General features: G+C 39.3%; 1 protein-coding gene, 1 long non-coding RNA gene and 1 pseudogene across 2 annotated transcripts in view; all 3 read left to right on the forward strand.

Moving 5' to 3' along the window:
- Positions 1 to 12,204, forward strand: part of LOC115281187 (zinc finger protein 345-like) — a 486,358-nt gene that overhangs the window by 280,786 nt on the left and 193,368 nt on the right.
- On the forward strand, positions 1,836 to 3,082 carry LOC115281222. The gene is made up of 2 exons (XR_003904171.1): positions 1,836 to 1,914; positions 2,863 to 3,082. It is a non-coding gene; the product is annotated as an uncharacterized LOC115281222 (long non-coding RNA).
- LOC115280892 overlaps positions 3,345 to 12,204 on the forward strand; it is a 39,674-nt pseudogene continuing 30,814 nt past the window's right edge.

The following is a 12,204-nucleotide window of genomic DNA, read 5'->3' on the forward strand; positions in this document are numbered from 1 at the left end:
TATATATATATATATATACACACACAATGGAGTATTACATGGCAATGAGAAAGAATGAAACCTGGCCATTTGTAGGAAAGTGGATGGACCTCGATGGTGTCATGCTAAGCGAAATAGGTGGAGAAGGACAGATACCATATGTTTGCACTCATAGGTCTAACAGAGAACAGGAGAAACCTAATGGAGGACCAGGGGGAGGGGAAGAGGGAAAAAGAATTGGAAAGAGAGAGGGACACAAAACTTGAGAGACTATTGAATACTGAAAACAAACTAAGGGTTGAAAGGGGAGGGGGGAAAAGAGGTGGTGGTGATGGAGGAGGGCACTTATGGGGAAGTGTTGGGGGCTGCCAAGTTTTGGCCGCCTCAGGCAAGAATATATCGCTCTCCAAGGAGCAAACAAAAAACAAGATTTACATCTGGAGGCTAGGAGAGTGCATTTCCTGGTCCAGGATTCAGAGACAGTCATTCTGAGCCAGATGAAAAAAGCCAAAATGAACAAAAAATCAAACTGCATTCTGGTTTATGCAACACTAAGCTTCCCCTCCCCAGCATTGCAGAGGGAAGTCTGGGTGCTTCTTTTGATGATGTGTCCGGAGTTTCAGTTTTGGTTTCCCCTTTTTCTAATAATCATTTGACTCTGTTACCTGGCAACCAACCTGGGTCAGTTCCCTGCCCCAAACTCTATATAAGAGTGAATTATTTTCTTAATAAAAGGGGCTTGATCAGAAATCGCTTGTCTTGCCTCACTCTCTGTGCGTCCCCTTCCTGCCCTATTTCTCCCTCCCTCAGGAACGGACCAGCATGGATTTACCACCCTGCTGGCTGGGGCGGGACCCAACAGGGAAGAGTACTGGGTGTTGTATGGAAATTAATTTGACAATAAACTACTTTAAAAAATGCAAGATGCTAAAGTGTATTACACATGAAAAAGTTTCACTTATTAAAATATGGATTAAAAATAATACAAGCAAAAAAAAAAAAAAAAGAGGTGGTCTTTTTCCTTTGGATACTCTTTCCTGCTTTGTCAAAGATTAATTGGCCATACCTTTGTGGGTCCAATTCTGATTTCTCTATTCTATTCCATTGGTCTATGTGTGTGTTTTTGTGCCAACAGAGGCTTCATTTTTAATCATACAAAACAGAGACCCAGTAATTACATCAGATAACAAACTCCCTAAAAATGAGAAAAATCTTGTCCTTTATTTTACTTTAAAAGTTCATTTTCTGGTTTGCCTGGTTGATTCAGTTAGTTAAACGTGTGAATTAAGCTCAAGTCATGATCTCACGGTTGGTGAGTTTGAGCCCTGTATCAGCCTCTCTGCTGTCAGTGCAGGGCCCACTTGCGATCCTCTGCCTCTCTGCCCCTCTCCCACATGCTGTTACTTTCTCAAAAAATAAAATAAACTAAATATTGAAAATAAGTTCACGATGCCTGCGTGGCCCAGTTGGTTAAGAATCCGATTCTTGATTTTGACTTCCGTCATGATCTCAGTGTTTGCAAATTCAAGCTCTGGGTTGACAGCACAGACCCTGCTTGGTTTCTGTCTCCCTCTTGCTCTCTCTGCCCTTCGCCTACTTGCTCTTTGCCCTTCTCTCAAAACAAATACTTACAAAATTTAAAGTTCATTTTCTTTGTGTTAACTAAAATAAGAAGTTTCCACTCAATGTATTCCATTCCTCAATGGTGAAATAATTTAAAGCACCTATTATTTTTTTTAGAACATAAATTAATGCCATAGGGAAGCTAGAATATTTACAAGTTGAAAGTCACAGCCGAAAATAAATTCTCAATTGTTACCTGATTTCCAAATAATTGAATCATTTAATTTTGTCTTAGATTATATGGAGTTTCTGTGACTTTGGCATAAATTTTCACTTTCACATTTCTACATTCGTGGAAAACACTTGCACCAGGTAGGGTATTCTTGGTGGATATTTTTTGATCTTTCAGTATGTGAATACATTGTTCCATGCTTTTTGTTCTATAAGGTCTGCTGAGAATCCCACTAACAAAATTATAGGAGCTCTCTTGTACAAGATGATTTACTTTTGTCATGCTTTTCAAAATTCTATTGTCACTGGGGATTTTTGTTAAGTTAATTACAGCATGCAACTGTGTTCAGGTCTTTTTTTTTCTTCAATTTGTAATTAAGTTTGCACATACAGTGCAATATTGGTTTCCGAATAATTCAGTGGTTCATCATTCATATATAAGATGCAGTGCTCATCATAACAAGCGCTTTCCTTAATACCGGTCACCCAACCAACCTCTCTCTCACCCATGTCCCTCCATTGATATTTATCCCACTGTGAGTTTACCGAGCTTGTGAATCTGTCTCTTCTTTCCACATCCATGGGAATAACAAGCCTTTAGTTCTTCCTGGAAACGCTCTGCCCTCTTTTACTCTCCTCTCCTCATGGGGTCCCCTTAATGTACACAGTGGTCCACTTGTATGTGTCCCATATATCCCTAGACTTTGTCTGGGGGGGTGGTTTATGAACACCAACTTTTCCTGTTGTTCATTCCTTCTATATTTGCTATATCCTGTATTTTTTATTTCTGTTTTAGGTTTAAATTTCCTTTCTTCTGCTAATTTTGAGCACGTAGGGTCCTTTTCCTCATTTTCTAAGGTGTAAGAAAGTGATTTGTGGTACAGCAAGATTTTCTACAGAATTCTCTATTAAGTTCCTTGTGGGTAAGTTTATGTGTCTCTGGAAGAGTGAAGACCTGGTGATTTCTTCTCAGCTATCTTCCTGATGGTCACTGGTTGACTTTAAGGTCATTATATAAGAAGTTGTCAGTACATTCATCTGAGAATAGTCCCTGGAATGACTTTCCTTTTGTTATTTGGTCTCTTTCAGCTATATTTTCACATGGCACCCAGACATTCCTGTCAAAGCCATGCACAGAAGTTTCTTTCCAAAAAGTGTCCGTGAGTAGATATAAACATAGTTCCCTTGAGAATGGACACTTAATGACAGACTGGAACAAGGATGGGGAGAGTGAAGGCCATCAAAGACATCCGGGGACTCCCATTCCAGAGAATGATTATGAATGTAATAAAAATTGGGAGGTCTTTGATCAAAGCACCAATCTTATTACACACGAGAGTATCCCTATCGGAGAGAATCCTTACAAATATAACAAATGTGGGGAAATTCTTAACCAGTCCTCCCATGTTGGTGATCATCAGAGGACGCATGTGGGAAATAACCATAACCTATGTAATAAACCTGGAAACACGTTTGGTCATTCATCAAAACTAAATACACAGAAGACAATTGGTACTGGAGAGAAAAGGTGTATAGGTAATGAATGTGTCAACGTCTTTGACCACCAGCAAATGCATATTGGACAGAAACATTACAAATGTGAAGAATGTGGCAAGACCTTTAAATTCGGCTCAACCCTTACTCAACATGAGGTAAATCATACAGGAGAGAAGCCATACAAATATAAGGAATGTGGAAATGTCTTTAACCAGCTGTCAATCCTTAAAGAAGACCACAGAAATCGTACTGGAGAGAAATCTTACCAATGTAGAGAATGTGGCAAGGCCTTTAAAAAACACTCAATCCTTACTCAACATCACAGAGTTCATAGTGGAGAGAAACGTTACAAATGTAAAGAATGTGGAAAGTCCTTTACCCATCCCTCAGGCCCTAGTAAAAATCACAAAATCCATACTGGGGAGAAACCTTACCAATGTAAAGAATGTGACAAGGCCTTTCACTGGCCCTCAGACCTTATTCGACATCAGACAATCCACACTGGAGAGAAACCTTACCAATGTGAAGAATATGGCAAGTCCTTTAACAAGCACTCAATCCTTACTTGACATCACAGAATTCATACTAGAGAGAAATATTCCCATTGTAAAGAATGTGGTAAGGTCTTTACCCGGCCCTCAGACCTTACCAAACATCACCGAATCCATTCTGAAAAGAAACCTTATGAATGTAAACAATGTGGCAAAGCTTTAAATGGCCCTCAGCTCTTAAAGAACATCATCAAATCCATACTGGAGAGAAACCTTACCAATGTCAAGAATGTAGCAAGCTCTTTACCCAACCCTCAAACCTTAGCAAACATCATCGATTCCATACTGGAGAGAAACCTTACCAATGTAAAAAATGTGGCAAGGCCTTTACCCAGAATGTACACCTTACTGAACATCACAGAATCCATACTGGAGAGAAATCTTATGAATGTAAGGAATGTGGCAAGGCCTTTAACTGGCACACCGGCCTTATACAACATTATAGTTTTCATACTGGAGAGAAACCTTATGCATGTAACGAAAGTGGCAAAGCTTTTCACTGGCCCTCAGTCCTGAATCAACATCACACAATTCATACTGGAGAGAAACCTTATGCATGTAAAGAATGTGGCAAGGCCCTTTCACTGGCCCTCAGCCCTTCGTCAACATCACAGAATTCATACTGCAGAGAAACCTTAGCAATGTAAAGCATGTGGCAAGGCCTTTAGGTTCCTCTCAATCTTTACAGATCATCACAAAACTCATACTGGAGTGCCACCTTACAAATGAGACAAATGTGGCTAAACCTTTTACTGCCACAAAAGCCTTACTGAACATCACTGAATCCATACTGGAGAGAAACCTGACCAATGTAAACAATGTGGCAAGGCCTTTACCCACCGCTCAAACCTTAGTGAACATCACAAAATCCATATTGGAGAGAAACATTACTAATGTAAACAATGTGGCAAGCCCTTTAACTGGCACTCCTCCCTGACTGAACATTACAGAACTCATGCTGGAGATGAACCTTACCAATAACAAGAATGTGAGAAAACCTTTCATTACTGTTCAACCTTTACTTAATAACATAGAATTCATACTGAAGCAAATATTCTAAATATTAAAACTCTGACTGAATTTATAAGGACCCCTCAACTCTTATTACACATCAGATAATTCATATTGGAGAGTAATGATTCTCATATGGGAATGTGGCAAGGCCTTAACGCAATGCTAAACCCTGATTCCTCATCAGAGAGTATATACTGGCAAAGATTTTATAAATCGAATTTGGCAAGCCCTTTAATCAGTACTCAACCCTTATTAAACATCACAGAACTCCTACTACAGAGAAAACTTAGAAATAACGTGGTAAGACATTTCAGAATGCTCAAGAGTGAAACTGTAAAATGTAAAGAGAGTGGCTGCGTCTTTAACTGGTCTTCAGTCATGACTCAGTATCGCCAAATGCATACTTGGGGATAATGTAGGAATAAGGGAAGACCTTTATAGATATACACCTTAGAAAATATCAGCATACAGAGAGGAAAGGAACTTGAAAGATACAAACATTTAGAAATGTATTTACCTAATCAACTGTCAACAAATGTCACAATTCACAGTAGAAACGAGTACATTGGTTATGCTATTCGGACATAATTCTCCATAAAAATATGTAACATTATGGGATAAGACAAAGTTGAACACTTAGATAACGTATACGCTGGTATGCCTCAAAATATACAAGGGGTGAATTTTTGCACAGGAGTAATAAATTTCAATGTGTTTTTGTTTTACCTTGGCCCTCTTTAAGATGCTGACTACCAAGTATTAACGTATTTCTGCTCTCAAATCACTTCAGAAAATCCATGTATTCCCAGTGGGTGTGTGAAGTAGGTGACTGATTCTTTATGCACCACAGACATCCAATGCCCTTCCTCCTTAGGTGGGACTCCTATGTACCTGATTTTCCATGGAAGATGAAGGACAGTATGATGTACCATCTATGAGAAAAATCTAAGTGGGAAGGTTGTTTATGCTTCTAACATTGATGTACGTTACTAACTAGGTGTTCAGAACATCCAGGAACATTCTTGTCCATGTATTAAAACTAAAAAAGGTTTCTAAATGTTACAAATAGAATGTTTTGCTTACTGGTTTTTAAGGAAAAAGAGGTGACAGTCCAGTCATATACTGAGGCAACTTCATAACAGCAGTAGCTGGAAGTAGAGGCTATCCGTTGATGTGGTCGAAATGAAATCTTCACAGATATCAGAATTAGAATAGCTAACTCTTCCCTAAAATGGCATTAGATTGTACATTCATATTCTTTAAGAATTAGTTCAGGTCTTAAGGTGTTTTAATATGCAAAATGAACGTGTTAACAATTCAAGATGTCTCCTGTAAGCCTCCCAGTAACCACAAAGTAGAAACCTGTAGTAGATATATAAGAGAGAAAGAGAAAATAATCCAAGTATACCATTCTTGAAAATCAACAAAAAGACAAAGAGCAAATGGGGAAGAAATGGCCCAATCATTCTAAAACAGCTAAAAACATGAAAAGAATGACAAAAGTAACTCCATCCATACCTGTCTCAATGCTTCCTTTAAATATAAAGGGCCTAAATTCTCCAACAAAAGATAAATTGGCTGAAAGAAAAGAAGGACACACACTAACAATATGTGCTGCCTTCGAGAGACTCCCTTTAGCCATAGGAACACACTCAGGCTCAAAGTGAAGGTGTGGACAAAGAGCTTCCACGCCAATGGGAAACAGAAGAATGTGGGGTAGCCATGCTTACATCAGACAAAATAGAGTTTAATCCAGACTAAGAAGACACAGTGGACATCCTTATAAAATAGAGGGGTCACCTCGTACAGCGGTTTTTAGTTATATGGTGTTTGTCAGAAGGTCAATAAAGTTTTTCTCATTTTTGTTTGGGAAGGACACAAGAGTATGTACGTGTAACTCATCTCGTGTTGAACACTTTTAAAACCAACACGTTTTTCCATAAATGTTGGGGGTGTTTGTGCAGGTACCTGAATTGTAGCTTATGTAATGTTTATGTACATCTGTATCTTAGGAGTCCCCTTACTGGCTAGTTGATACTCAGAAACCTATTCCTGTGATTTGAGGATGCGGATGGGGGTGGGGAGAAGCCTGAATGACACTTTGAGAAAGACCTGTGTTTTGAGGTTTTAATGAGTGTGGGGAAATATTGTTGAAATGAAAATCTTGGTACTCTACTGTAACAAGTGTTCAGTAGTTTATCAAAACCAACTGGTAGAGGCTAATAAATCTTTTCTACAGTATTCAATTTGCTAACCTCTTGATGTAATACATTGCATTTTCCCTCCCTCATATCCTTTAATTTACATTGTTATCTGATGTTTTAAGACCCTAAATAACTTATTTGTGCTTTCAGGCAGATTACCGTTATACCACTCTGTAAAATTTCTAGTACTAGTTTCTGGGGACTTTCTCTTTTTATGTCATTGTAAATGATCAAATTTATATGGATCACCTTTGCAATACTTGTGATAGTGGATTTACTTCCTGTTGTTTCTGAAATGTACGTCTTTAGATCAAACACCTTACATTCTTCCTGCCTCACACTTTTTAGACACAGTACATATGACTTAAGGTTTTATACATTATATACATACTCACTAAATAGAACACATTAATCCTTTCATGTTGGAGAAAGGTAGCTAACACGATTGGCTTGTTACATTAAAGCTGTAGGTTTGCATATTCATGTGGTATCTACATTGACAAGACATTTAATTCTGTTTACTGCTGTTTATTCCCTGAGCTACCCAGTTATCTTTTTGTGCATTGGATTGTTGTGTTGATGTGGTCAAAATTTTGTACATAGAAGTCATTTTTAGAATCTCGTTTTGTTAAATATATATATAAATCTTTTATAGTTTTCTAACGAAATAGAACTAGCTTTCCCTAAAAATAAATAAAAAATAAAAATAAAGAAGTCAATTCAACAAAAAGACCTTTGGGAAGTTTGTATCCACCCCATATAAAAGCACCTAAATATAAAGCAACTATTAACAGACAAGAATAGAGAAAAAGACAGGAGAACAATAGCAAGGGACCTCAGTAATGCACATTCCCATAATGAACAGATAATCCAGACAGCAAATCATCAAGGAAATAGGAGACTTCAGTTCCATCAAGTTGGGTGGTCTTACAGCATTCCATCCAACACCTGCAGTAAACATTCTTCTCGTGTGCACATGAAACATTCTCTAGTATTTATTATATGTTGGGTCACAAAATCAATTAAGTTTAAGATTAAAATCCTATCAAGCAGAGTGCCTGAGTGACTCAAAAGTGTCCAACTCGTGACTTTAGTTCAGCTCATGAGTTTACAGTTCTTGGGCTTGAGCCCCACATCAGACTACAATCACAGTGTGGAGGCTGTTGGCGATTCTCTCTCTCTTTCTGCCCCTTCCCTGCTCTCTCTCCCTCGCTCTCTCAGAATAAACAAATTTAAAAAATTCCTATCAAGTATCTTTTCCAATCACAATGGCATTAAGCAAGAAGTCAATTAGAAGTACAAAACAAAATAAAAAAAAAAGAAGAGCATCTCAAGTATGTGAAAACTAAACAAAATGCAACATTCCTACAAACCAAGACATGAAAATAATGTGTGTCCACTGTCAGAGGAGTAGATAATGTGGTGTGTATATACAGTATATGCTGGCTATAGTTAACAATACTGTATTGCCTTTTTGAAAAATGTAAAGGGAATAGCTCCCAAAACTTATCATACCTAAGAAAATTATAATTGTGAGATGATGGATGTTAACTAGATTTATGGTAAATACTTTGCAATACATACATGTATAAAATTCTTAAGTTGTACACCTTATTCTAGTATAATATGTCACTTTTCTCTGAATACAAGTGGGGAAAAAACTTAAATTAGCAGATTAGCAGTTGTGCATTGATGAGGATCAAAGCAGGAGGGTGGTGACCCAGAAGATACAGGCTTTATGAAACCCTCATTTTTAACCGTCCAAGATCCTTAACAGAAAGTAGAGCCAAGTCCACTGAAATTCACAGTAACAACTGTGTTTTTATTAGTTCCTAAATACATGATAATTGGTGATGGTAGTGATAGAAAGTAACTACATTAGGTGTATCCATCAGTTTTAATGAAAAAGTTATAAAACTATATGCTTATAAAATATTTAAATAAAGCAAAAGAACCACTAATTTCTGCCATCAACAATAGTTTGATCTTTGGGCATAACCATTTTCCTAGTAGAGGTGGATCCTCCCTCTTATGCAAATTCAGAGTGTATGTGAACTTGCAGTTGAAATTGTGGAACACATAGGTGCTAAAATATTTCGTGCTTGGTTCAGTGTTTATGTACATATTGTCACAAACTTATCCTCAATGTAACTAATTTTTTAATCAATGCTACTTGAAGGTGGTATTTACACACCAGTAGAAATGGATCTCACAAAAACAAAAGCACACCATACACCACAGTAATTGTTTTAAAAAAATGTCCTTGTTCAGTTTCTTGTTTATAAGCTTCCATAGTTGAATATATCTGTCTCCTGCTCACACACGTCATGAAATGTGATCTTTGATGTGTACACATGTGACTTAACTGGGTGGTTTGGGAGACGAGACTGTTACATCATCAGGAGTGTGCATTTTTACAGTGGGTGGACTATTTCTAAGTTTCCCTTGCTAATAGATTTAAAACAAACACACATAATATCCTACCAACTAGGTTTCCACAGTTAAATTAGAGAAGCCATACCCTGACCTGGCTCTAACGCCACCAAAGCCTCTGTAAGGAAACTGCAACCTAATTAGCGGTCAGTGCACTGGAGCAGAAGAAAATGAGCATAAGAACAATTACAGTCACCTAGGCTTTCCAAAAATAAAGGAAATGCTTAAGGTGTATCCAATCCAACACTCTCCTTCCTCTGCTTCCACCTCCTCTCTGTAAAAATTTTACCACTACCTCCTACAAGTGCAACATGCCTAATCATCTGAATAAATTAAATGGTCAAATTAACCTTGAAATGTACATCAGTTCATCATTTACTACCACAGTATCACCTTCCATTTTGACCGCTTTTCTCACAAGGCCTATTCAACTATCTTGCCCACATGCATTGTGGGCAGAAGGGTCGGTGCGACATCTTTTCCTGTCCCTCACCACTCACTCTTGCACGTGGACATAAGACACCAGTGAAACCCTGCCCTCACTCACCCACACTGGACCCACAATGGCTCCCCTCAGCACCTGCCCAGATAGAGGTTTCCACCAAGGGCTGCACACCCACGCAGGGGACTTGTCGCACAGGTCGCCCCTCTCAGGACCAAGACCTGCAGGCACGTGCTTCTTTCACCTGCCCAGGGCTCCCCAGCACCAGCCTTGAATCTTGGCTCAACCAGGCACATCATTCTCACCTCCAGCAGCCCTTCTGAGGCACCACCCCCACCCCCATTCCTGACCCATAGTTCAGAGCCAACAGTGTGGGCACAGAGGTCAGCTGCCCCTGAACTGACATTGGGAAGAGAATCTCTGCCTAAATGGAGCTTGTGAAGCCTAACAGAATTTTCCCTTCAGATTCTGTCAAAAATGACCTGCTGGGCCACAAAACTGCCCTCCATACCTTCGCAGCCAGTGCCTGATCCTCCATTCCCAGAACACCTCAGAGAACCGAGTTCCTGCCCGCTCTACCTACTGGGTGGCCCAAGTTGATGTTGACACTCTCTTGAGGGTCAGACTCAGATACAGGAGAGGAAAGAATGTACAACTTGATGAATCCATTTCACCTTTCTGGGAAATACAGTGCTTCCACATTAATCCAAATCATTTCACCTTCTATTCCTGAGATGTCCAGTGAGAGTCCATATTTAAAATTAACCAATACAGGGTGCTTGCTGGCTCAGTTAAGCACGTGACTTCTGCTCAGGTCTTGATTTCACAGTTGGTGGGTTAGAGTCTGCACTGGGCTCTGTGCTGACAGCTCACAGCCTGGAGCCTGCTTCAGATTCTGAGTCTCCCTCTCTCTCTCTGCCCCTCCCCCTCTCCTGGTCTCTGTCTCTCTCTTCTCCTCTCTCTTCAAAAATGGATAAACATTCAACATTTTTTAAATAAATTCACCAAATACACAAGGAAAATGACTGGCCTATTAGGTATCCCTGCAATCCACCCTTCTTTTCTGTTTCCCAGTCTTTTCTCTATATTTGCGTCATCACTGCCAACAACGATGTTTTTAAGATTTGTGCCATCATTGTTTTTAATATTACTGATGACACAACACAAGAGAAACCAGCTGTAATCCCAGAAAGGCTCACCCAGCATCCAAAACCCTCCTGGAAAATCTGAACGTGCAGTACCCAACTCCCAAGGTTTGAGAAAGATTAACTTGCATAATGTATGTATGGTTCCCTGCGCAGTATCTTGGACACACTGCATCCTCATATACCTAAAGTATGGAAAAGATGCTCAATAAACATTCACAAATGCATACGTATTATTTACCCCAACAGCCTTGCTCAGACAGCACTGCCTTATCTAGATCCTTTCCAACTTGAGGGGATAAGAAGAAAATGCCATCTTTCCAGAACCTGTTAGTAGTCTTTACGCTGGGAATGGCAGTATTTATGTTGAGATAGGATGGTTGGGTGTAAGGGACTCAGTTGTGCTCTTCTGCTTCCTCTAGCTTAGTGCTACTGGAAATGAAATCTTGGGTCAGCAACCTCAATGGTTGTTAAAAGTACAAACTGATGATCTCCATTTAATCCTAGGGAGTCATGATATCTGAGTGTAGGGCCCTAGAATCCGTTTTAATGGTAACCTTAAGTGTTTGTATATACATGAAATTTTGACAAACAATGTTGAATAAAGTTGTTCTCAGATTTGCCTTCCCATAGGGAGAGCCTCTGTGGTTTTTTGAACTACCATCTCCAGTGTCCCCACCCCAAAGATTTTGGCACTTAGTTCTTTATGGGGCCAGCATCAATTAGATATTAATTGAGGGGCCCAACCTATTCCATTGTGAGGCCAATGTAAACACTGAAGCTCCCAGGTACATTTTTTTAAATTTTTTATTTATTTTTGAGAGAGAGAGAAAGAGAAAGAGAACATGAGCAAGTCAGGGAGGGGCAGAGAGAGGGAGACAGAACCCAAAGTAGGCTCCAGGCTCTGAACTTACAGCACAAAGCCTGATGGGGGACTCGAACCCATGAACCAGGAGATAATGACCTTAGCCAAAGTAGGACACTTAACGCACTGAGCCACCTAGGTGCCCTGCTCCCAAGTACATTTCTGAGGATGGGGTACAAGGTCTGGTCAATAGGGAAACCACCAAGGAAAAGGCTGCTCTGTGTAACATTTGATGGGGGAGATTCAATCTATCCGCACAGTTCTTTTTTTTTTTTTTTTT

This window comes from Suricata suricatta, chromosome 16 (genome assembly GCF_006229205.1).
Source record: "Suricata suricatta isolate VVHF042 chromosome 16, meerkat_22Aug2017_6uvM2_HiC, whole genome shotgun sequence".
Lineage (NCBI taxonomy): Eukaryota > Metazoa > Chordata > Mammalia > Carnivora > Herpestidae > Suricata > Suricata suricatta.